General features: G+C 48.0%; 1 protein-coding gene across 3 annotated transcripts in view; it reads right to left on the minus strand.

Annotated features, from left to right (window-relative positions):
- Positions 1 to 26607, minus strand: part of PHLDB3 (pleckstrin homology like domain family B member 3) — an 87080-nt gene that overhangs the window by 48894 nt on the left and 11579 nt on the right. The window contains exon 1 of one of the 3 annotated variants that reach the window (XM_063942474.1): positions 13597 to 13617. The exons of the other annotated variants lie outside the window; for them this stretch is intronic. The gene's annotated coding sequence lies outside the window, so the exon portion shown is untranslated. Of the gene's footprint in view, positions 1 to 13596; positions 13618 to 26607 lie in introns of those variants that run through there. 3 annotated transcript variants of the gene reach the window in all.

Raw genomic sequence — 26607 nt, forward strand, 5'->3', positions numbered from 1 at the left:
ATGCATCTGAAAATGCGATCCGGACCATTCGTCCAGCAAATCCCCTGAGATCTGCCGAATGGAATCGCTTCGTAAGAAGCCACCATTTTTCACAGGACTCCTGTGCATTGATGCACTGATACTTGGCCTGGTTTTAGGAGGTTTCTGACTAGGTCGAATAACTCCTTGGCTTTTTCCTCCCGTAGGAACACCTTTTTCTGGACTATGCCCAGAATCATTCCTAGGAACAGCAGACGTATCGTCGGAAAACAGCTGCGATTCTTGGAATATTTAGAATCCAGTCGTGCTCTCGTAGAACTACTTTAGATAGTGCTCTTCCGACCTCCAACTGTTCTCTGGAACTTGCCCTTTTCAGGATATCGTCCAAGTAAGGGATAATTTAGATGCCTTTTTTCTTTGAAGAAACATCTTTTCGGCCATTACCTTGGTAAAAGGCCCGGGGTGCCGTGGATAATTCAAACGGCATCGTCTGAAACTGATATTGACAGTTCTGTACCACGAACCAGAGGTACCCTTGTTGAGAAGGGCAAATTTGGACATGGAGGTAATCCTTGATGTCCAGGGACACCATATAGTCCCCTTTTTTCCGGTTCGCTATCACTGCTCTGAGTGACTCCATCTCGATTTGAACCTTTTATGTAAGTGTTCAAAGATTTCAGTTTAGACTATGTCTCACCAAGCCGTCTGGCGTCAGTACCACAATATAGTGTGGAAAAATAATACCCTTTTCCTTGTTGTAGGAGGGGTACTTTGATTATCACCTGCTGGATATACAGCTTGTGAATTGTTTCCAATGCTGCCTCCCTGTCGGAGGGAGCCGTTGGTAAAGCAGACTTCAGAAACCTGCGAGGAGAAGATGTCTCGACTCTCCAATCTGTACCCCTGGGATAATACTTGTACTATCTAGGGGTCAACCTGCGAGTGATCCCACTGCGCGCTGAGACTCTTGAGACTACCCCCCCACCTTGAGTCCGCTTGCATGGCCCCAGCGTCATGCTGAGGACTTGGCAGACGCGGTGGAGGGCTTCTTTTCCTGGGAAGGGGCTGCCTGCTGCAGTCTACTTCCCTTACCTCTATGTCTGGGCAGATATGACTGGCCTTTTGCCTGCATGCCCTCATGGGAAAGGAAGGATTGAGGCTGAAAAGACGGTGTCTTTTTCAGCTGAGATGTAACTTGGGGTAAAAAGGTTGGATTTCCCAGCTGTTGCCGTGGTCCCCAGGTCCGATGGACCGACCCCAACTAACTCCTTCCCTTTATACGGCAATACTTCCATGTGCCGTATGGGATCTGTATCACCTGACCACTGTCGTGTCCATGACATCTTCTGGGTGATATGGACAACGTACTTATCTTGATGCCAGAGAGCAAATATCCCTCTGTGCATCTCACGTACATATATATATAGAATGCATCCTATTAAATGCTCTATATGAATAAAATATTTTCAGTCAGGGAATCCGACCAAGCCAACCCAGCACTGCATCTCCAGGCTGATGGCGATCGCTGGTCGCAGTATAACCACCGTATGTGTGTATATACTTTTTAGGATATCTTTCCAGCTTCCTATCAGCTGGCTCCTTGAGGGCGGCCGTATCTGGAGACGGTAACGCCACTTGATAAGCGTGTGAGCGCCTTATCACCCTAAGGGGTGTTTCCCAACGCGCCCTAATTTCTGGCGGGAAAGGGTATAACGCCAATATTTGCTATCGGGGTAACCCCACGCATCATCACACACTTCATTTTATTTTATCTGATTCAGGAAAAACTACAGGTAGTTTTTTCACTCCCACATAATACCCTTTTTTGTGGTACTTGTAGTATCAGAAATATGCAACACCTCCTTCATTGCCCTTAACGTGTGGCCCTAATGAGAAATACGTTTGTTTATTCACCGTCGACACTGGATTCAGTGTCCGTGTCTGTGTCTGTGTCGACCGACTGAGGTAAATGGGCGTTTTTAACGCCTCTGACGGTGTTTCTGAGACGCCTGGACCGGTACTAATAGTTTGTCGGCCGTCTCACGTCGTCAACCGACCTTGCAGCGTGTTGACATTCTCACGTAATTCCCTAAATAAGCCATCCATTCCGGTGTCGACTCCCTAGAGAGTGACATCACCATTACAGGCAATTTCTCCGCCTCCTCACCAACATCGTCCTCATACATGTCGACACACACGTACCGACACACAGCACACACACCGGGAATGCTCTGACAGAGGACAGGACCCACACTAGCCCTTTGGGGAGACAGAGGGAGAGTTTGCCAGCACACACCAAAACGCTATAATTATATAGGGACAACCTTATATAAGTGTTTTCCCTTATAGCATCTTTATATATATATATCTCAATATCGCCAAAATCAGTGCCCCCCCTCTCTGTTTTAACCCTGTTTCTGTAGTGCAGTGCAGGGGAGAGCCTGGGAGCCTTCTCTCCAGGCTTTCTGTGAGAGAAAATGGCGCTGTGTGCTGAGGAGATAGGCCCCGCCCCTTTTTCGGCGGGCTCGTCTCCCGCTATTTAGTGAATCTTGGCAGGGGTTAAATATCTCCATATAGCCTCTGGGGGCTATATGTGAGGTATTTTTCGCCAAAAAAGGTTTTCATTTGCCTCCCAGGGCGCCCCCCTCCCAGCGCCCTGCACCCTCAGTGACTGCCGTGTGAAGTGTGCTGAGAGGAAAATGGCGCACAGCTGCAGTGCTGTGCGCTACCTTTAGAAGACTGCAGGAGTCTTCAGCCGCCGATTCTGGACCTCTTCTTACTTCAGCATCTGCAAGGGGGCCGGCGGCGCGGCTCCGGTGACCATCCAGGCTGTACCTGTGATCGTCCCTCTGGAGCTGATGTCCAGTAGCCAAGAAGCCAATCCATCCTGCACGCAGGTGAGTTCACTCCTTCTCCCCTAAGTCCCTCGTTGCAGTGATCCTGTTGCCAGCAGGACTCACTGTAAAATAAAAAACCTAAGCTAAACTTTCTCTAAGCAGCTCTTTAGGAGAGCCACCTAGATTGCACCCTTCTCGGCCGGGCACAAAAATCTAACTGGAGTCTGGAGGAGGGTCATAGGGGGAGGAGCCAGTGCACACCACCTGATCGGAAAGCTTTACTTTTTGTGCCCTGTCTCCTGCGGAGCCGCTATTCCCCATGGTCCTTTCAGGAACCCCAGCATCCACAAGGACGATAGAGAAAATGTTGTACAGCTATTATAAGGAGATGATGGAACCAGCCTGCCCATTGTTTTATAATGGCGCACCTCAAGCAGGTCTCTAATCGTCTCATCGTTCCGAGCCGTACACACTTACAGAAAATGGTAATGTGATTGGCGGTGCACTACAGAACCATTGCATCATTGTGATGACTAGACCTAACATTGCCAAAATACCAATATTATTACTCATTTCTTACAGCAGTGTTGCGGGCCAAGCAGACATAGCCCAAAAGCTGGAATAGCAGAAGTCAGGGAAGTGACCGTATTGCCCCCACGACGTTGCCCCATGGACAGCAGCACCAGTCGCAGTGCAAGCACCCATCATGTGCAGATATCTAACACTTATAGGGGTGTTCCCTTGCACGTGCATCACTATAAAGGTGCGCAAAACATTGACGTACAAGTAGTTCTGGAAACACATCTAAAATGCCTCTAGTCTTTGGATACATACATCTCTGAAATACGTTCCTAACCAAGCGTAAATGTGTCGCTTGCACACGACGGGAGTGGTCTTCAAGTTGATGATGAGGATTGCTCTGGACCCATCCATACACTAGACATAGGGGGACATTTACCAAGCAGTGATAAGAGCGGAGAAGTGAGCCAGAGGAGAAGTTGCCCATGGCAACCACTCAGCACTGAAGTAACATCTATAATTTGCATACTATAAAATTATACACAGCTGCTGATTGGTTGATGCGGCAACTTCTCCACTGGCTCACTTCTCCGCTCTTATCACTGCTTAGTAAAATGTCCCCCTTAAGGTTGCATACAGATGTTCTCATACATCTAGACTCAATCCGCCACGCAGGGGGAGATGCCGGGCATGAGTGAGCCGCCAAGCCACATGCAACTCTGCAGACGTCGGGCATCGTTTTTGCCAAAAAATGCGTAGTTGTCGCAACGGGATGCAACTAGGACGCACCAGAAGAATGTGCTGATTAATTTGTGTGTGTGACCGAGTCTGTATAGGGAGAACAACAGAATTTGTGTTGGAAAAAAGCTACGGCTGCTACACAGTAGCACTTCACATACAGATTCAGTCACATTTTCGGGAAGATAGCCGACGGAAGAACAGTCTCATGGGACCTGGCGCAAAGAGAGGGGCTGCAGCAATGATGACGACTGCCTCAATGATGTATGAGGAAACATCTGTATATCTTAAGAGAAGCGTAAATCCAGATAAAAGACAAGGGTCGCATCAGTATAATTAGCAAAAATAAAAATAAAACCGCAACCACCTGGGGTAAAAACAAAGTTGCGTCACTGGTGCAATTTTGTATGCTCTTACCAAAAGGGAAACACATATAATAATATATTATATAAAAACACTGCTCTGCGCCAATTCATCCACTGCACCGATACATTAAGCCTCTGAATAGGCCGCTAATGAGGCATTACTAAAAGCATTATGTATTATTCCAGGATTGCTCCGGAAGCCCCTCTCCTTTCTTAGCCATTAAAAGGAGAGCTTAACGAGGCATAACTTTTATTCCAATGAAGATTTAATGCCTTGGTATTATTGTATGTAAGCTGAATGGAAGGGGACGGGGCTGCGTTCTCCCCTGTGCTGACAGTCCTGCATGATCCTGTCACACTCTGCTCTGCCACAGTGCTGCACTAGTGAGGAGACGCGCCTCGCGGAACCTGCACGGCAGGGTTTTGCGGTCGTGGTTAATGAGGGCTGGTGTAATAAAAGTCTTCTATGTCCCAGCCTAGGAGTGGGTGCCCTCATGATTTCTCAGATTGGGCGTTGTAGGTATTAGTTTTCCAGGTCAAACAATGCTTTTATTTAATGACAGGCCTGTCCTAACATGTGTACAGGCTACAACACAGATGAATATAAAAAGGAATACTTCTCTGTGGCGACATCAACACTTATCCACGTTCCTACCTATGGAGATAGCCGACATCATTAAGGACACTATCTGGTCATGTGGAGCCTGACGGAGAGTCTTGTGTACAGGTCACACACACCTAATACACATAGCAGACCTGCAGAGATGTGAAATTAAGCATTGCACCCCGGGGGAAGGAGTTTGTACCTTTCACTTCAGACTTCCTGTCTATAAGCTGCACTCTAGTGTGGAAACAAAACGGTTTTACAACACAGATTAACGTGCAACGATCACCATGCCAAATGGCAAGCATTAATTATATTATTTATAACGCGCCAAATATATTACGCAGCAAAGTGCAAATAATATACAACACTGTGCAACCAGAGGGTACTTTGCTCACTATTCTCAGGTACTTTTGCTCTGCATGCGTAAGCAAGGTCATTAGTTCCTAATGAATTTATTTTCATAACTGTTTGTTGTTGTTTTAGGGTTATGGCCCGGGAGCGAGGCTAGGAACAAAGGGAGGGTTAGGGTCAGACACTAGGGGTAGGGGGTTAGTCACCACCCCCAGGGGTTAGGATAGGGAAGTGGCAGGGTTGATGCGGGCTGAAAATATTTACTCCCTCTGCCATTGGGATACCGTTGTCGGTCATGTGACCGCCAGCATCCCCACGACTGGAGTAACTTACCAAACCAGGTGAAAGAATACTACTTTATAACACTCTGAGCACATTAAACTACAAGGGTAAACATATCTGCAAGCTGGTTCCTTCATATAAACCCCTCCTGGTAATATCATACAAGACATCTGTGCCCTCCATCCTCTTTGCTCTATTATATTTTGTATTGCGCATACAATTATATATATATATATATATATATATATATATATATATATATATATATACACACACACACACACACACATACACAGTGGCGGATCCAGGGGGGGGGGGCACTCGGGCCCGTGCCCCCCCTGTCACTTGTGGCTCCCCCCCCCCCCCCTCCCCCCCCGCGGCGTCGGCGCCGCACAGGGAGATGACGGGCGCCCGCTGAGATTGTGTTACCAGCGGGCGCCCGTCTCCCTGCACAGCGGTAGCCGGAGGCAGGAGCTCAGTACTGAGCTCCGGCTTCCGGCGCTGTCACTGCGCCTTGCGCTATGGGAGAGACGTCAGTCATGACGTCTCTCTCATAGTACTGAGGAGTGGACGCCAGCCAGAAGGAGGACTGCAGCGGCGCGGGAACGGGGCTCGGTAAGTATTATGTTTTTTTCTTCCTTAATGCAGCGGGGGCATCTCCTGGGGGAAACTACGGGGGGACATTACTACTGGGGGGGGCACCAACAAGGGGCATTACTACTGGGGGGGGCATCAACAAGGGGCATTACTACTGAGGGGGGGCATTACTACTGGGGGCATCACTACTGGGGGGGCAGCTACTGGGGGCATTATTACTGGGGGGGCAGCTACTGGGGGCATTATTACTGGGGGGCACCTACAGGGGGCATTACTACTTGGGTGCTAAACTACATGGGCATTACTACTTGGGGGCTAAACTACAGGGGGAGCCAAACTACTGGGGGCATAACTACAGGGGCCAAACTATTGGGGGCATTACTACTGGAGGCTAAACTATAAGGGGGGCATAACTACAGGGGCTAAACTGCAATGGGGCAAACTACAGGGGGGCATTACTACTGGTGGCTAAACTATAAGGGGGGCATAACTACAGGGGCTAAACTACAATGGGGCAAACTATAGGGGGGCATTACTACTGGTGGCTAAACTACTGGGGTCATAACTGCAGGGGCATTACCACTGGGGGCATAATGACTGGGGGCATTACTACAGGCAACATTACTACTGGGGGCAATACGGGCATTGCATAAGGGACACCACTACTATGGGGTCTATATAAGGGGCACTACCAGTACAGTGGACATTGCATAATGAGCGCTACAACTGTGGGCATTGTATAAGAAGCGCCACCTCACATGCACCGAAGCCGCACGCAAATGTACTTGCCCCTTCCATGGTGCCCCCCCTATAATTTTCTTCTGGATCCGCCCCTGTATATACACACACATACACACACACACACACACACACACACACAAAAATACATACCATATATTAATACGCATTTAATAATAGCAGCAGGAAGAATTTTCCGCCTACCATTCCTGGCAGAGGCTGCTTAATTAGATGTAAATGACGCGGTGCAATAACTTTCCCACGCAGTCATTACCGGAGAGAATCCAAATAAACAGATTATCGGAGACAGTTACTAAGTGCTTTGCCTCGGAGTCTGCAAACCGCAGCTACACGGTGCGGCTTCTACTTACCAGTCTCATTTCTCATAACGTCCTGCAGTAGACGTATATAGCAACAGCCATTTACCGTGCTGCATAAGTATGGCTTTTTAGGAGCTGTCTCATGGAAGTTTCCGAAGCAAGATCTGCATCCATATACTCACATGCTGGGGGCCGCCCAGCACAGGGCAAGGCAGCCAAACATGTGTGTTGCACCTCCCAGCGATGCATTCACAATTTAATTGCAAACACATCGAATAGAGGACGACCCCTGCCTGTGCAGCCTGGTTGCGCTGTCTGGCGTCATCTTTTGTCTCACAGAGGATGCTTGTGATGTCATGCAGCCACCCCTGCAGAATCTCCCGGTTATGGTGGTAGAGATCAGTCGGCGGAATCACCCAGCCATGACAATAGAGCGCGCATCCTGAGTACAGTCATGTGATGGGTCTCCTGAATACGACAGACAGGAAGATGAAGATCTACATCACCATTCAGGTCTACTTCCTTCACACCAGAGTTCCCTCCAAAACCCAGGCATGGGCTCCACCTTGTTGCTTACTCTCATGTGATCAGTTCTCAGCCAATCCAAGCCAGCCAGCCGTTCAAGTGATTGCAGCAACCAATCTCTGACCTTCTCAGGGTATAAAGGGGATTGAATTAGAGTCACAAGCTGCCAGTGCAATGATGTCCACAGCCTACAGTAGCTGCATGTCTCTTGTGAAGCACCTGTGGATTCTCATCCTGCTCAGTGACTTCAGTGCATTTTCCATCAGACTGCACCCACGGGATCCATCAGTTCCACTCCGATACTCTGCGCCATCGGTTCCAGTTTGCTATAGTCCAGAACCAACACCACAGTCTTATTACCATCATGCGAAACAAAAAATCTGTCTAATCGTCCTGCGTGTCGCGCAGTCCAAGGAAAGGCTGCCCTTTAGTTCCCGTAGTCAAGGCCAGTGTTTCTCCAGAACACTTTAAATAACTAAGCAGAAAATGGAAATTTTGTCTACGGGTACCAACAGGCGCCTTGGTGCAATGTACATCAAAGTGCTTACATGCAAAATGTATATAATAAATCAAAAACCATATATACAACCCTTAAAATCGTCGTGAAAGTCCTATTCTTGCTCCTCACGCTTCCTTCTCTTAATATGGTAGCATGTAAAATAGAGGGGAGAGGAAAACCACATGTGCAGTACAGTAATTTAATAACATGTATACACACACACACACACACAAGTAGCATGGACATTCACAATACAGGGTCACAGGTAAAAATGTGCAGAATGATTAATATCCAAATGTGACAGCCACAAGGAGATGTGCAAACCAATTACCAGAAGGTTTGAGAACTCAAAAAAGTCCTCAAACAAGTTCTTTAATTTCCAAGGTCCACCCGGGCAGGAGCTGGAAAATCCTCTGGTTCTTAGATGAGCAAACCAACGTAGGGGCTGACCGCAGATGGAGTACGCCGACGCGTTTCAACTCCTATTCCTGGAGTCTTTTTCAAGGCTGGATCTTAACTGCACACATGTCATCCGGTCTTTAAATACTCTTGGAGCCAATCAAAAATAGTTCCTTAACAGGTTTCACCTGTTAGCACGTATACGTGCGGCCGGTTCCCTTGGCAACCGGAAGTTCCTCTCCTTTGCTTCCGCCCCCAGAGCTTGTGGTCATGTTCCTATAGTAACCACACAGCGGGACGTCCGCACGTATACGTGATAACAGGTGAAACCTGTTAAGGAACTATTTTTGATTGGCTCCAAGAGTATTTAAAGACCGGATGACGTGTGTGCAGTTAAGATCCAGCCTTGAAAAAGACTCCAGGAATAGGAGTTGAAACGCGTCGGCGTACTCCATCTGCGGTCAGCCCCTACGTTGGTTTGCTCATCTAAGAACCAGAGGATTTTCCAGCTCCTGCCCGGGTGGACCTTGGAAATTAAAGAACTTGTTTGAGGACTTTTTTGAGTTCTCAAACCTTCTGGTAATTGGTTTGCACATCTCCTTGTGGCTGTCACATTTGGATATTAATCATTCTGCACATTTTTACCTGTGACCCTGTATTGTGAATGTCCATGTTACTTGTGTGTGTGTATACATGTTATTAAATGACTGTACTGCACATGTGGTTTTCCTCTCCCCTCTATTTTACATGCTACCATATTAAGAGGAGGAAGCGTGAGGAGCAAGAATAGGACTTTCACGACGATTTTAAGGGTTGTATATATGGTTTTTGATTTATTATATACATTTTGCATGTAAGCACTTTGATGTACATTGCACCAAGGCGCCTGTTGGTACCCGTAGACAAAATTTCCATTTTCTGCTTTATTACCATCATGCATTCAGATCTTGTTTGCCAGTCTTTTGCCTCTCTGTTCTGTCAAAGTCCTCTAGCGCTAGTACTGAGTGACCCAGGCAGGGGGCCATGACCTGCACATCGGGAGTAGCGAAGTTCCTTGCGGGGGTCCCTGGTGAAAGCCACTGGCGTGTTTAGACAATATACCCCTGCTGTGGGCCTCCGCCAAATGCCCAGTACTAGATCAAGTTTACCCATAGCTTCCGAGCAGGACCTATATTAAACCAGCTATCTTCAAGACATCATTCTCAAGATCTGCACCAGTCAACAATCGGAGTTCAGAATCACAAAAGCCCCAAAGAATGAGAGTTTGCACGATTTCAATGGGTGTGGCTAATAGGGCTGACAGTAACTAGGTTGACAGGTCATTAGGTCAGCAGTGACTAGGTCGACACCTGAAATAGGTCAACATGGACAAAGGTCATTGTGGCCGGAGAGACCCCCAGCCCACGTGGACAATGGCCGCTGCGGCACTGAAGGGGTTAACGGACGTCCCGGGCTGCTGGGCGGCAGGGGGGGGGTGCGCCGCAGCCCGGCTCCCCACCGGACGCTGCGACGAGGCCACAGATATCAGCGCCGCATACAGGGGACCGAGCTAGCCGGCCCCCTGCGCGGCAAGGGCACCAGAGTGCGCCACTCATGGGGGACCGGGCTAGCCGGCTCCCTAGCGGCGTGGGGACAATCAGGCTGGTGAGTGCTGGGGTCCGGGAGCTACACTCCCGGCACCTCAGCGCTGCAGCAGACACAGAGCCACGGCGGCCGGGACAAGTGTCCCGGGCCGTCGGGCTTTAGATCAGGGGGGTGCGCCGCACTGTGCGGCGAGGCCACCGAGTTAGTGCCACACTGGGGGGACAGGGAGAGCCAGCACCCTGGACCCCAGTGGCAGGCAGGCAGGCAGGCTGGAGGATGGGGGAAGCCAGCCCCATGCCTCCAGCACGGAGAGAGCCCTAGCAGCCAGGCTGCAGGGCTAGGGGAGCCCAGCGCCGAGCGCTGGGCACAGTATTTAAAAACACAGAACAATGGTTTTTAAATGTAAGGATGAAAATGTTATAATACACATTGAGACGTTGATTGAAACTTCCAGACTTGCCTGTCTGTTTTTCCTGCGCCGTGAGTGCCGCCCATTTCTGCATACTATATTGGACACAGCGCCCGCTGTAACCAGGGAGGGCACCGGCCATACTTCTTGTATGTAGAGTCTATTGGGAATTGGGAGTGCCGTGAATCTGTTAAAAAAAAAAATATTATATATATATATATATAGTGTTGTGAGGCACTGCAGTGCCTGGGAATGTGGAGCCTGTGCAGGGCACAGGCTCAGTGTAGATTTAAAGGGAAACACGTGTTTAAAGGAAATGTATTTAAAGGTAAATTGCACTTACTTGGTTGTGTGTCCCAGGAGGGGGGAATCCATGGCTGTGCAGGCTGATGGATTCTCCCAGACCTTTTCCCCAAAAACGGAATACTTTCCCTTCCAGCCTCACTCTTGAAAGGGGCATTGGGAGAGAGAGAAGAAGCTCAGCTTTGAAACAAGCTGAGTGGTTTTCTGGAGCTCCATGGAGATCACCCGTAGTGGCCAGGAAACCTTGACCGGGGATCTAGGCTGCCCAGCTCTGGAGCCCAAATCCAGGCTGCAGGCAGTGGGCTAGGTCCCGGGCAGGTTTCTGGAAGTCAGTTTAGGTGGGAAAACTTCCCCCAGCCTAGACTGAACGGCACCGGGGCGTATCCTGATCCTCCAGGATGGGACAGGCAAAGGAGAACGACCACTCCCCACTGTCCATAGGGAACAATGTTAGCTGTGCATGTGACCGAGGCATGCACAGCCCATGGGTAAACATTGATTGGTTGTACACCACAGGGCGGGCTTACCCCCTGTGGTAATGTGTATTGGAGTAGGATAAAAGGAGGGCTGCTGCCCCATTGTATTGTGTTGTACCATCTTTATTCTGCTGGAACATCTTGTTGTATGCTGTTGCCCCTAGCAATAGGGATGAGTCTTTTTTAAGGCTATTATTGAGCAAATAAACATCTGCGTCAAGAAGATTGCTTCATCTTGTGACCTACAGGGTTATGCCAAACATAGCCCCGTCCTCCGGCTGTCCAGGGAAGCACCTAACGTCTCCAAGTTCCGCCTTCCGCCAGCTACCGGTAGAGGCCTAGCAAGTGGCTAGTTGGGATTCGTCAACACCACACAGGTGTGGTAAGGCAGCGTGTCGGCACATACAGAGCAGAACCGTGGTTCCAAATGCCACGGCAGGTTAGGTGTTTGGTGGTGGCAGCATAAACCCGCCCACAGCGCAGTGGGTGGAGTCAGTAACAGGCGGTTACTGGCGGTAAGCGGGAATCCCCTATGTGGTCAGGTCCCGTGTGACCTAACCTTCCATTCTGTGCACAGGGGGTGGGACGCGAAAGCGGTGAGTGCTTTCGTACGGAACCGTCCTGTCACAGTCATCATGAGCTTTTTTTACATTTTTGGGTATTTTCTTTGTAAAGTGACCGGGTACTCCAATTGGTGCACTCTATCCCCTCGCATGGCGAGCGAAGGCAAGGTGCCTCGCTCCGCTCAGCAGAGTTTACTATTCCTAATCGTAGTCCACGTGGATTGTAAAGTATGAATTTTTTTTTTTACAAAATTACAACAAAAATGTGGAAAAACTCATGTCGACCTTTGCCATGTCGACATAGTGACCATGTTGAGCCAATGCATGTCGACCCATAGTGGTCGACCTAATGAGTGTTGACCTAAAGACCGGATAACGTTTCAATGGCTCCAGCAAGGGACCAGTCCCAAGCTGCAGGATCTAGAAGCTCACCTGGAATATCAGGAGGCGGCACAATGTTGAGTAATGCGGTTCTTGCAAGAACCGATTAGTCAGCTGGATAATACCCAATCCTTGCTCAGTGGTTCTGGAGCTCCCAATTTATCTTCTCCGAATCCTCCAGCGTCATTCACGGCTACTATGCCTGAATCTTGATCCAGTTCTGAACCTCGTCCTCAAATCCTAATGAACTCCTTGGTATTTCTGTTAAAGTCAGTCCTGAGAATGACCTCCCCACTCAATTGTTCCTGATTTAATCAGTTTCCTATTACTCTAAAACCCGAATATCTGAAGGGTTTTCTTCAACTTCTGGAACAGTTACAAGGCCTTGTCACCAGTATTGTCCTGATTATTATAGAATTTCTTGGTGATACTCCAGACACAATAAAGACTTTTGCTGCATATCTAGTGTCTATAGGGACTTCTGTCTCTAACTTCCTTAGAACCAAATCCTCTCTTCCTGCACTCTGTGCCATCAGTTCTAGTCCGATATTCTGAGCCATCAGTTACAATTTGCTACTTAACCAACAGTCCAGAACCTACGCCAGAGTCTTATAAACTTCCTGCATCTAAGATGTCCAGATCTTGTCTGCCAGTCTCCTGTCTCTCCTTTCTGTTAAAGTACTCTACTGCTAGAACTAGGTGACCCAGGCAGGGGGCCACAACCTGCACATCTGGAGCAGAGAAACCTAAACTCCCTTGCGGGGGTCCCTGTTGAAAACCACCTGCGTGTTTAGACTCCGCACCCCTGCTCTGGGTCTCCACCAACTGGCCAGTACCAGTTAACATTTACCCAGCGAGGGCCCAGCCTCATGCTGCAGGAGCCGTGCATGATCAGCTCTTCTGGAATATCAAGAGGTGGCACCTAACGTATGACATCCCTCCGTTTTCTTCTCTCTTCCCTCTTTTCTCAGTCTTTCCATATTTTTCCCTGTTTCTTTTACTTTCTCTCTTCTTTCCATTCCATATTATCCCCACCTATCTGTGCAATCCCATCAGCATTCAGCCAACTACTATCTCCCCTACACTTCCCCCACCCTCCAGCGGCCTAATGTGGATGTACTCACAGACTCCGTCAGCACACTGGGTCTCATTCATGCCCTGGCGCTGTAGTGGTGCATGTAGCAAAGCGTTTCGGGTTGAGGAGATTACAGCTTCATTTGGAACTGCAGTTTCTCCTTTGCTTTCATTCCATGTTTCGATTCGGGAGTGTGTAATGTTTAACTAGGTGCAATGTTCCATGACCGACAAGCTCAGTAGGCAACGTTGGAGTTTTCATTGGAGCGCTGCCTAGATTGCAGACTTTGCTCGGCGGCCTTGGCAGTGTCTTCTTTGAGGCTCTGTCCAAATGTTGCGGGTGCATGGTTGGAGCACACTGATGCATCATCACTAGTTACTCGCTAGCAATTTCGTTGGGTTTTGGAGCATTGCATCTTGGAGCTGGGTCATTTTTCTGCAGACTGTGGATTACACTCGTTTCACATTGGCACCACTGTGGCTGACACAGCGGCAGGCTGGTCCACAGTCATAGGTCAGGCGCTTGGCAGATGGAAATCTGGTGTATACAAGAGATACATTTAACTTCAGTCTGGCTTTTAATCCCTACTTGAGGACTAGCTACTCACCACCTTTGGTGAGGGTCTACAAGGATTTTTTGTTTTACCAACAGTTCTTAACCCAGGCTTAAGCCGGCAGGTGGAAGTTTTGTGTTTTTGCCTCCGGTCAAGAAAGGATACCCCCTCCCTCCCGTGTCACCAGCTTAGGCCCCGCCAATTTAGTGCTGTTAGTTAGTGGTTGCTGCTGTTTTGCTTGGTTTGGCTTCTTGGTTGACCGGGTTCTGTGGTCAGTTGGTTTACCTTACTGACATTTGTCTATATTCTTCCTGAAGGTATTCATTCTGGTGATTTTTTTTTATGGGTATGGGTTTTAGCTCATTCACGTGTTTTGGGCATCCAGTCCGATAGCGGTGTTGGCTCCGGATAAGTTCACAAGGGTTCGGTGTAGTGCTGTGGATAGGTCATAGAGGGATGTGTTAGGAGGTATTTCCTGGTGCTGGAGCAGTCAGTTTTTCTTTGTTTGTTTTTTATCTGTTGTTCCGCATAGTTAATATTGGGGGTAACAGTATCACTACGTGCTCGTCTTTGGATTTGAGGATGATGATTAGGCGAGAGTTATTAGGCCTGTCCATATTGATTTGGCAAGGTGTAGGGTTAATGCTGTAGTTGAGTGAGAGATGGAGGCAAGAGGTCGTGTGATAGTAGGTTATCATGTAATTACTTGCGGGATAGGCACCTGTTTAGGCCAGTTTGTTTTGGGCACGTTAGTGTGCATCTCTCTGGAGAAAATCTTACTGGAGGCAGGGATGGAGAATTTTTGTATAGTATTGGTTTGGAGATTTCAGGTTTGGTCTGGTATGGTGACAGCTGCAGTCTTAGGAAGCCTGGTGTTGGCCGGTTCAGAACGGCCTTGTAATTATAAGAGTAGCTGTTTCGTTTTCCCTGGGGTGCAGCCCATGCCATGGAGATGGCTAGGCATAGATATCAGTTTGGTTCAAGGGCACCACCAGACCAGGTGGGACTTTTGCCATTCCAGGGATGGGTTAGTACCTCAAGTCGATAGCAATGGAGGCAGTTAGCCTCATCTGCTTGCTTTGTTGTCCCTGTAAGGGGTTGGGCAGATAGCCTTTCCCCTTGCAAGTTGTTTGGTGGGGATGGGGGCATGTTGGCTCATCCTTGCAAATGTGTGGACAGTTGACCCATTTGGTTTGTTATGTCAACAAGTTATTGCTTTAGCTAGGCCATTATTCCCTTACCACCATACTCAATTTTAAGCTAAAATTAAAATCTGACCCCTTTCACGCCAATACAGTTGTCCGTGTCTTTATTTCTTATATATAGAGACTGAGTCTGTGTGAATGAAGTGTGGCATACAAGGGCTGATAGAGTCAAATCACTGTTCTTCAGTTACCATAGCTGTTTCATGCAGCGATTGTGGGGTCTTGTAGTGAGACAAGGTGTTCTGCTCTTGAGAGGGAACCTGACCTTGTCAATTCCAGCAAGTTAAGGGTTGGTGGCTTCCACGTGGTCCAGTTTGTGTCCAGGGATTACCTGTATATTGTGTCATGTTTTATGTGACTGTCTGTCTGCAATGCTTTCATGGTCCCGAAGGTTTATTCAATCAATACAACTTTGACCTTAACTGGCAATTACATTGTGTGCGTGTTTATTACAGCAGGGATAAGAGGGATTGTGTTTAACATTTATGGTTTTAGCCAAGACCTGTTTAAAGCCCAACTGATAGGCAGCTTATTTATATGGCACACAAGGGTTGTATAGGGGATAAACATAGAACACTTTACATGGGTACAGACTAATACAGACAAGCACATAACCTTACAAATATACATAATTACAGTGCCCAGAGGAGAGAAGAGCTGAAGAAAGCAGAGGTTGTATGGGTAGAATGAGGGATGGTAGGTGTGAATAAAGAAATGAGTAGTAAGAGTACTTATATAGACTGGGTGGTTGGAATTTCTTCAGCATCATTGTCTGCAGGGGGTGCAGTAGCGATTGGGCTTGGAGATGAGCATGGGGACCATACATTCCTATGGGATGCAGTCAATTTACCGACGATCAAAATCCCAACAGCAATTGACCAACGGTCAAAATCCCGACAAGGACAAAATCCCGACATGGACAAAATACAGACATTTAAAATGTTGACAGGTCAAAATGCCGACATGCGTCTCATGATTTTTTTTCATTGAAACCGACTTGTTCATACTTTACCATCCCAGTGGACCAGGAGGGGGAATATAATAGTGTGCCGAGCGCAGCGAGGCACACGCTCGCCATGTGAGGCGACGCGGTACACTTATATGGTGTCTATGTCGACATACACACACACAAAAACAATGAAAAACTCATGTCAGCATTTGACCAGTCGACATTATACATGTCAGTATTTTGACCTTGTTGGTATTTTAAATGTCGGTATTTTGTCCATGTCGGGACTTTGACCGTCGGTCAATTGCTGCCGGGATTTCGACAATCCGGATTTTGATTGTAGGTATTTCATACCGATCCCATTCCTATAAATCAGGATAAGGTAAATGGCGATCCAACACTACTAATCTTTCATATAATCTAGAGCCAACAGGTAATATCTTCTTTTCAGGATTCTTATGTCCTCTCCAGGCTAGCAACATCAAGAACTGCTACAAACTCTGGCAATGAATAGACACTGGCATCCGACCCCATCATGAAAATGTCCTCAAAACTCTGCACAAGGGCACCCTCTTCATCTGCACAAGTCAACAATATGTGCACGGAACAAGAGCAACTAATCAGCAACTGGCTTCTATCTATGTAGGGCATATCAGCCAATGAAACAATGCGGCCCATTGGTTGCTATGGATGCATGCATGGAATATTAGTGAATGAGGCCTACAGACTGACCATAGCAGGCTTTATTGGTACCAGATGGCCTGATTATCATACAATGGGGTCTTTAAGCCCTCCCCCAATGCACGCACACTCAGAAGGGAAATTCCTACCCCCAAATTGAACATTCCTGTATTACACTACCAGTTCAGTTCTGAGAGCCGGTGTAGCGTCTAAAAACACTTCAACGTATATATTTTATTTCTCCCTAAGGGACACAAACATTTTAGGCTCTATTACAGCACAGGGCACACACATTAAAGCACCGTGTTACTTATTTATACTCTCCCTCTCCTCTGCCGAAACCCATTTGCTCATCTCACAGAGTGTCTTTGTGTCACTCATTGTCCTGTGCACTCGGAGAGCCTGTGTGATATTACATGTGCCAGATAATGCCTCAGATTGGTGATGAATGATCATCTGCAGCTATTTCCAGACGAAGCTGGCAGTGATGGAACAGTGTATATCTCTGATCGCGTCCTTGACCTAAACATACACATGCGTGTTTGCATTACCTGTTTACACGGTGTGCCCTTGGCTACAGTATGACGCTACAGCTGTTAACTCTATGACTGCAAGCAGGAATCATACTACGTTCATGTGGCATTATACTGGTCACTCCTGTACTGCAAATGATGTATTACTCAGGGAATTCTGCGTGATGTACTGTAATGCACACGTCTTCCTGAGGAACACTGAAGTTATGTAATTATATGTATGATGAACTCCTGTAAATAAGATCAACGTGTGTATTATTACTACACAATACAGAAGGTTAGGGCACGCTAGATGGGCCAAGTGGTTCTGATCTGCCGTCAAATTCTGTTTCTATGCTTTGATTTATCTGGTCTGATATAATAAGAATTTACTTACCGATAATTCTATTTCTCGGAGTCCGTAGTGGATGCTGGGGTTCCTGAAAGGACCATGGGGAATAGCGGCTCCGCAGGAGACAGGGCACAAAAGTAAAGCTTTTACAGGTCAGGTGATGTGTACTGGCTCCTCCCCCTATGACCCTCCTCCAGACTCCAGTTAGGTACTGTGCCCGGACGAGCGTACACAATAAGGGAGGATTTTGAATCCCGGGTAAGACTCATACCAGCCACACCAATCACACCGTACAACTTGTGATCTAAACCCAGTTAACAGTATGATAACAGAGGAGCCTCTGAAAGATGGCTTCCTAAACAATAACCCGAATTAGTTAACAATAACTATGTACAAGTATTGCAGATAATCCGCACTTGGGATGGGCGCCCAGCATCCACTACGGACTCCGAGAAATAGAATTATCGGTAAGTAAATTCTTATTTTCTCTATCGTCCTAAGTGGATGCTGGGGTTCCTGAAAGGACCATGGGGATTATACCAAAGCTCCCAAACGGGCGGGAGAGTGCGGATGACTCTGCAGCACCGAATGAGAGAACTCCAGGTCCTCCTTTGCCAGGGTATCAAATTTGTAAAAATTTACAAACGTGTTCTCCCCTGACCACGTAGCTGCTCGGCAGAGTTGTAATGCCGAGACCCCTCGGGCAGCCGCCCAAGATGAGCCCACCTTCCTTGCGGAATGGGCCTTAACAGATTTAGGCTGTGGCAGGCCTGCCACAGAATGTACAAGTTGAATTTTGTTACAAATCCAACGAGCAATCGACTGCTTAGAAGCAGGTGCACCCAACTTGTTGGGTGCATACAGTATAAACAGCGAGTCAGATTTTCTGACTCCAGCCGTCCTTTAAATGTATATTTTTAAGGCTCTGACAACGTCCAACAACTTGGAGTCCTTCAAGTCGTCTGTAGCCGCAGGCACTACAAGAGGCTGGTTCAGGTGAAACGCTGATACCACCTTAGGGAGAAAATGCGGACGCGTCCGCAGCTCTGCCCTATGTCGAATGGAAAATTAAATAAGGGCTTTTATAAGACAAAGCCGCCAGTTCAGATACTCTCCCGGCCGAAGCCAGGGCCAGTAACATAGTCACTTTCCATGTGAGATATTTCAAATCCACATTCTTTAGTGGTTCAAACCAATTGGATTTGAGGAAATCTAAAACTACATTTAGATCCCACGGTGCCACCTTAGGCACCACAGGAGGCTGTATATGCAGTACTCCTTTGATAAAAATCTGGACCTCAGGGACTGAGGCCAATTCTTTTTGGAAGAATATTGATAGGGCCGAAATTTGAACCTTAATAGATCCCAATTTGAGACCCATAGACAATCCTGATTGCAGGAAATGTAGGAAAACGACCCAGTTGAAATTCCTCCATCGGAGCACTCCGCTGCTCGCACCACGCAACATATTTTCGCCAAATACGGCGATAATGCTTCGCGGTGACTTCCTTCCTTGCCTTTATCAAGGTAGGAATGACTTCTTCTGGAATGCCTTTTCCTTTTAGGATCTGGCATTCAAACGCCATGCCGTCAAACGCAGCCGCGGTAAGTCTTGAAAAAGACAAGGACCCTGCTGAAGCAGGTCCCTTCTCAGAAGTAGAGGCCACGGATCGTCCGTGACCATCTCTTGAAGTTCCGGGTACCAAGTCCTTCTTGGCCAATCCGGAGCCACTAGTCTTACTCCTCTTTGCCGTATAATCCTCAAAACCTTTGGTATGAGAGGCAGAGGAGGAAACACCTATACCGACTGGTACACCCAATGTGTTACCAGCGCGTCCACAGCTATTGCCTGCGGATCTCTTGACCTGGCGCAATACCTGTCCAGTGTCTTGTTGAGGCGAGACGCCATCATGTCCACCATTGGTTTTACCCAACGGTTTAATAGCATGTGGAAAACTTCTGGATGAAGTCCCCACTCTCCCGGGTGAAGGTCGTGTCTGCTGAGGAAGTCTGCTTCCCAGTTGTCCACGCCCGGGATGAATACTGCTGACAGTGCTATCACGTGATTCTCCGCCCAGCGAAGGATCCTGGCAGCTTCTGCCATTGCCCTCCTGCTTCTTGTGCCGCCCTGTCTGTTTACATGGGCGACTGCCGTGATGTTGTCCGACTGGATCAACACCGGTCTTCCTTGAAGCAGAGGTTTCGCCTGGCTTAGAGCATTGTAGATTGCTCTTAGTTCCAGAATGCTTATGTGAAGAGACTTTTTGAGGCTCGACCACACTCCCTGGAAATTTCTTCCCTGTGTGACTGCTCCCCAGCCTCTCAGTCTGGCATCCGTGGTCACCAGGATCCAATCCTGCATGCCGAATCTGCGGCCCTCCAATAGATGAGCCTCCTGCAACCACCACAGAAGGGATACCCTTGTCCTCGGCGACAGGGTTATCCGCAGGTGCATCTGAAGATGCGACCCTGACCATTTGTCCAACAGATCCCTTTGCATGGAATCTGCCGAAAGGGATTGCTTCGTAAGAAGCTACCATTTTTTCCCAGGACTCTTGTGCATTGATGTACAGACACCTTTCCTGGTTTTAGGAGGTTCCTGACCAGGTCAGATAACTCCTTGGCTTTTTCTTCGGGAAGAAAAACCTTTTTCTGAACTGTGTCCAGAATCATCCCCAGGAACAGCAGACGAGTTGTCGGCATTAATTGGGATTTTGGAATATTCAGAATCCATCCGTGCTGCTTTAGCACCTCTTGAGATAGTGCTAAACCCATCTCTAGCTGTTCTCTGGACCTTGCCCTTATTAGGAGATCGTCCAAGTATGGGATAATTAATACGCCTTTTCTTCGAAGAAGAAATATTATCTCGGCCATTACCTTTGTAAAGACCCGAGATGCCGTGGACAAACCAAACGGCAGCGTCTGAAACTGATAGTGACAGTTTTGTACAACGAACCTGAGGTACCCCTGGTGTGAGGGGTAATTGGAACGTGGAGATACGCATCCTTGATGTCCAAGGATACCATAAAGTCCCCTTCTTCCAGGTTCGCTATCACTGCTCTGAGTGACTCCATCTTGAACTTGAACTTCTTTATGTACAGGTTCAAGGACTTCAGATTTAGAATAGGCCTTACCGAGCCATCCGGCTTCGGTACCACAAAAAGAGTGGAATAATACCCCTTCCCTTGTTGTAGAAGAGGTACCTTGACTATCACCTGCTGAGAATACAGCTTGTGAATGGCTTCCAAAACCGTCTCCCTTTCTGAGGGGGACGTTGGTAAAGCAGACTTCAGGAAACGGCGAGGTGGCTCTGTCTCTAATTTCAACCTGTACCCCTGAGATATTATCTGCAGGATCCAGGGATTTACCTGCGAGTGAGCCCACTGCGCGCTGTAATTCTTGAGACGACCGCCTACCGCCCCCGAGTCCGCTTGCGAAGCCCCAGCGTCATGCTGAGGCTTTTGTAGAAGCCGGGGAGGGCTTCTGTTCCTGGGAAGGAGCTGCCTGTTGCTGTCTCTTCCCTCGTCCTCTGCCTCGTGGCAGATATGAATAGCCCTTTGCTCTCTTATTTTTAAAGGAACGAAAGGGCTGCGGTTGAAAGGTCGGTGCCTTTTTCTGTTGGGGAGTGACTTGAGGTAGAAAGGTGGATTTCCCGGCCGTAGCTGTGGCCACCAAATCCGATAGACCGACCCCAAATAACTCCTCTACGCATCGCCTGTCCACTGTCGTGTCCATAAAGCTCTTCTGGCCGAAATGGACATAGCACTTACCCGTGATGCCAGTGTGCAGATATCTCTCTGTGCATCACGCATATAAAGAAATGCATCCTTTATTTGTTCTAACGACAGTAAAATATTGTCCCTGTCCAGGGTATCAATATTTTCGATCAGGGACTCTGACCAAACTACCCCAGCACTGCACATCCAGGCAGTCGCAATATCTGGTCGTAGTATAACACCTGCATGTGTGTATATACCTTTTTGGATATTTTCCATCCTCATATCTGATGGATCTTTAAGTGCGGCCGTCTCAGGAGAGGGTAACGCCACTTGTTTTGATAAGCGTGTTAGCGCTTTGTCCACCCTAGGAGGTGTTTCCCAGCGCTCCCTAACCTCTGGCGGGAAAGGGTATAAAGCCAATAACTTCTTTGAAATTAGCAGTTTTTTTATCGGGGCACCCCACGCTTCATCACACACGTCATTTAATTCTTCTGATTCGGTAAAAACTACTGGTAGTTTTTTCACACCCCACATAATACCCTGTTTAGTGGTACCTGTAGTATCAGCTAAATGTAACATCTCCTTTATTGCCAAAATCATATAACGTGTGGCCCTACTGGAAAATACGGTTAATTCGTCACCTTCACCACCGGAATCAGTGCCTGTGTCTGGGTCTGTGTCGACCGACTGAGGCAAGGGGCGTTTTACAGCCCCTGACGGTATTTGAGGCGCCTGGACAGGCACTAATTGAGTGTCCGGCCGCCTCATGTCGGCAAACGACTGCTTAAGCGAGTTGACGCTATCCCGTAATTCCACAAAGGCATCCATTCTGGTGTCGACCCCCTAGGAGGTGACATCCTCATATTTGGCAATTGCTCCGCCTCCACACCAATAACGTCCTCATACATGTCGACACACACGTACCGACACACAGCAGACACACAGGGAATGCTCTATACGAAGACAGGACCCACTAGCCCTTTGGGGAGACAGAGGGAGAGTCTGCCAGCACACACCAAAAAGCGCTATATATGACAGGGATAGCCTTATGATTAAGTGCTCCCTTATAGCTGCTTTTATATTAATATATTGCCATTTATTTTGCCCCCCCTCTCTGTTATACCCTGTTTCTGTAGTGCAGTGCAGGGGAGAGACCTGGGAGCCTTCCTGACCAGCGGAGCTGTGACAGAAAATGGCGCCGTGTGCTGAGGAGATAGGCCCCGCCCCTTTTTCGGCGGGCTCGTCTCCCGCTATTTAGTACATTTAGGCAGGGGTAAATATCTCCATATAGCCTCTGGGGCTATATGTGAGGTATTTTTAGCCTTTTTAAAGGTTTTCATTTGCCTCCCAGGGCGCCCCCCCCCAGCGCCCTGCACCCTCAGTGACTGCCGTGTGAAGTGTGCTGAGAGGAAAATGGCGCACAGCTGCAGTGCTGTGCGCTACCTTAAGAAGACTGCAGGAGTCTTCAGCCGCCGATTCTGGACCTCTTCTTGCTTCAGCATCTGTGAGGGGGCCGGCGGCGTGGCTCCGGTGACCATCCAGGCTGTACCTGTGATCGTCCCTCTGGAGCTTCATGTCCAGTAGCCAAGAAGCCAATCCATCCTGCACGCAGGTGAGTTCACTTCTTCTCCCCTCTGTCCCTCGTTGCAGTGATCCTGTTGCCAGCAGGAATCACTGTAAAATAAAAAACCTAAGCTAAACTCTCTAAGCAGCTCTTTATGAGAGCCACCTAGAATTGCACCCTTCTCGGCCGGGCACAAAAATCTAACTGGAGTCTGGAGGAGGGTCATAGGGGGAGGAGCCAGTACACACCACCTGACCTGTAAAAGCTTTACTTTTGTGCCCTGTCTCCTGCGGAGCCGCTATTCCCCATGGTCCTTTCAGGAACCCCAGCATCCACTTAGGACGATAGAGAAAACAGGGGTAGGCAAGCTGTCCTGTGGCTCTCCAGCTGATGTGGAACTAAACATCCCAGCATGCACTGCCTTAGTTTTGCTATTAAGGAATGCTGGGATGTTAGTTCCACATCGGCCGGAGTGCCCTAGGTTGATTAACTCTGCGAAGGAAGATTATTTTAGTCACCATCCTTGTGGTAACACAGTTTGCGACCACACCAGGCAGTGCGTTATGTGATCTGGTCGCAAACGATGCAGCCAGTCAGATACACAGAGTGGCCGGCTGCCGGAAGATAATCTTCTAGCAGACGCCACTCACAGCGGGACCTCCCGGCCCCTCCGCCTCCCTGCACCCTCCCCCGGTGTCTGCCGTGCTGTCGATCCCTGCTGATCGGCCCTCCCGGCCCCTCTGCTGCTTGTGGTCTGCGCTGCAGCCCCCACTGACTATTACCATTACCATCGAGGCATGACAACAGGATACTGGTTATGTCTACACTGGGTATAATTTATAGTGTTGTGCCAAGCCCTGTTATTGTCTGTACATGAGCACAGCGCAGGGCGGCTGCAGTGCCACATTGTCCTGTCAGCATGTATGGGGACAGCACCCAATATCATATTAAACACACAACCCATCAACACACAGCAATAGCATGGGCGGTGTCCTTTTATTACACCCTCATATTGTTCTGTCCGGATATAGAGAGTATATATAGCCGTGATATTATTCTAACCTGGTTTGCAATAATATTATATAATTATCATCTATGCTGCTCTAAAGCCCTGCCCTGCTGTACATCTGTGCAAGGACGGTGACCGTCTACGGACGGCACTGTGTGACCCTTCATCCAGATCCACTGTTTTTGGTCAAAATGACTGCTGTATGTTAGCACCGTAATGTACTATATTGATCACTGGCTTATTTCCTTAACTACTATATAACTCGAGTTCTTGGGAAAAAAAGTTTTAGCAGAGGTGAGCAACTTGTGGCTATGAAGCTGCTGTGGGACTACAAGTCCCAGCAGGGCATGTTATTATTCAAAAGACCATTTAATTGAACATATGCATCATATATAATAAATGCTGTCTACAATAATATTTCAATGCAGCTAAAATTATTTACTGTCAAAAAAGGATCACACCACGCACTCTCCTGTACAAACAATATATCAATATAAACTGCAATATATTAGTAGGGAAGACGTTAGCAAAAAAGTGCATTGATTGTGTAACAATGGCCCACGTTATGCAAAACATGCAGCCTTTCGGGCCAGGAGAGTTTACAATCTAATCTCTCAGTTAGAGACTTCTCCAAATACATAATCAGCCGAGACAGGTCTCTTATTGTATTGTTATGTGTTGTGTGCCCTTAACCACTGACGTCTACTTTCCACCCCTGTAAACTGGACTCTTCCCAGCTCTCATGCTGTGTAGGATAATCCACAGACAACCTGTGAGCTTTCTACACTGACATTCTGGCACACTGCAGAAGAACCAGATTAAGCGGCCAAGTCCTGTACGATATGACGCAAGACACGCTGGCCCAACATACTCTGGGCTGCAAGGTAATCTGTATAATACAAGCAACCAGCATCTCTGCGCAGATCCCGGTCCCCACACATCCGCCGTTCTTATGCTCAAAACACCAGAGCCTTGTAAATATTATTCATGGCTGCTCCCCAAGGCGGGCAGTGACAGGATGACACAGCAGCATCCTGGCACTCACAACGTGTGTACAGTACACAGACGGTAAATGCCAAAGAGCTCGTAAAGAAACACTGCAATTACAGGGAAGCTTTTACATTGCAGAGCATTAGCCAGTGGTGATTCCATTCATTTTAATGGGAATGTTCATAATGAAGGAACGGTTTTATGTAACCTAATAGACCAACCTATGGCGTCACTTAAATAAGCACCAGCCTGGATACGCCGCACCACCAACCGTCCAATCAGGTGCTGCCTTTGTCTACGATCAGCAATGGAGAGCAAGGAATCCAGGCACATGTTTTTTTTTTTTGTTGCTGTTGACTAGAGTCTGACATTTGTCATCTCCCGCTTATCTGTTATGAAACCGTGTTAACGAGTGGGCGGCTATATAGTAATCTGTAGGCAGTCACATCATCAGAAGTTTACACAGCAGCACAGATTATTTCAGGAATGTGCAAACCGATCTTGGGGGAGACAGGGACCGGTCCACTACTGCAATTATGTTCGGATAGGGCAGCATGTGACAGGGGCAGTGACATGATTGGAAGAGGGGAATGTGGGCAGCAGGAAGCAACAGATTAAGTTACATAGTGAAAGGAGCAGGGTCCCCAAGCAGCACAGAGTATATCAGGATATAAGTGATGTGTTAGTGAAGACAGGGCTACTTCACCATGTGTCAGGTGAGGTGTCATGATGTGACCATGGGAATGGAGGTAACAAGAAATCACAGACTGAAAGTTATAAAGTGGAAGGAGCAGAGTCCCCCAGCAGCACAGAGTATATCAGGAGACGATTGATGGGTTACTGAGGACAGGCCTGCATGTAACAGGGACAGGGACATGATGTGAGGAGGGGAATGAAGGAAGTAGGAACCCACAGACAGAGTTATATACTGTAAGGAGCAGGGTCCCCCAGCAGCACAGAGTATATCTGTCATACTTGACTGATCTCCGGTACGTCCTGGAGACTCCTGAATCTTGGGATGGCTCTCCCAGATGCCCTGAAAAGACAAGTCTCCTAGAGGCCACCTGCGACCGCCTGTTACGACCACTTCGCAAGTGAAGTGGGGGTCTAGGTGGCTTGATGACGGGATTCGTGCTAAATCGCATCATCGTGGCCCCCCTCCCCCATTATAATACCAGTTATTGCAGCATTGTCTAGCAGGATTCTGCAAGGAATTCCTTGCACATTAGGAACATAGGGGTCTATTCATTAAGCAGTGAAAGGAGTGGAGAAGCGAGCCTGTGGAGAAGTTGCCCATGGCGACCAATCAGCTGCTCCGTACAATTGCATAGTATGCAAATTATAAATGTTACTTCAATGCTGATTGGTCGCCATGGGCAACTTCTCCACTGGCTCACTTCTCCACACTTATCACTGCTTCATGAATAGACCCCACAGTGTGCTCTCATTATCAGTGCACTGAGAGCTGCAAGTATGTTACCTGGATCATAAATACTTCCTTCTGTCTGTTTACTTTGAAATAACTT

Source organism: Pseudophryne corroboree, chromosome 10 (genome assembly GCF_028390025.1).
Source record: "Pseudophryne corroboree isolate aPseCor3 chromosome 10, aPseCor3.hap2, whole genome shotgun sequence".
Lineage (NCBI taxonomy): Eukaryota > Metazoa > Chordata > Amphibia > Anura > Myobatrachidae > Pseudophryne > Pseudophryne corroboree.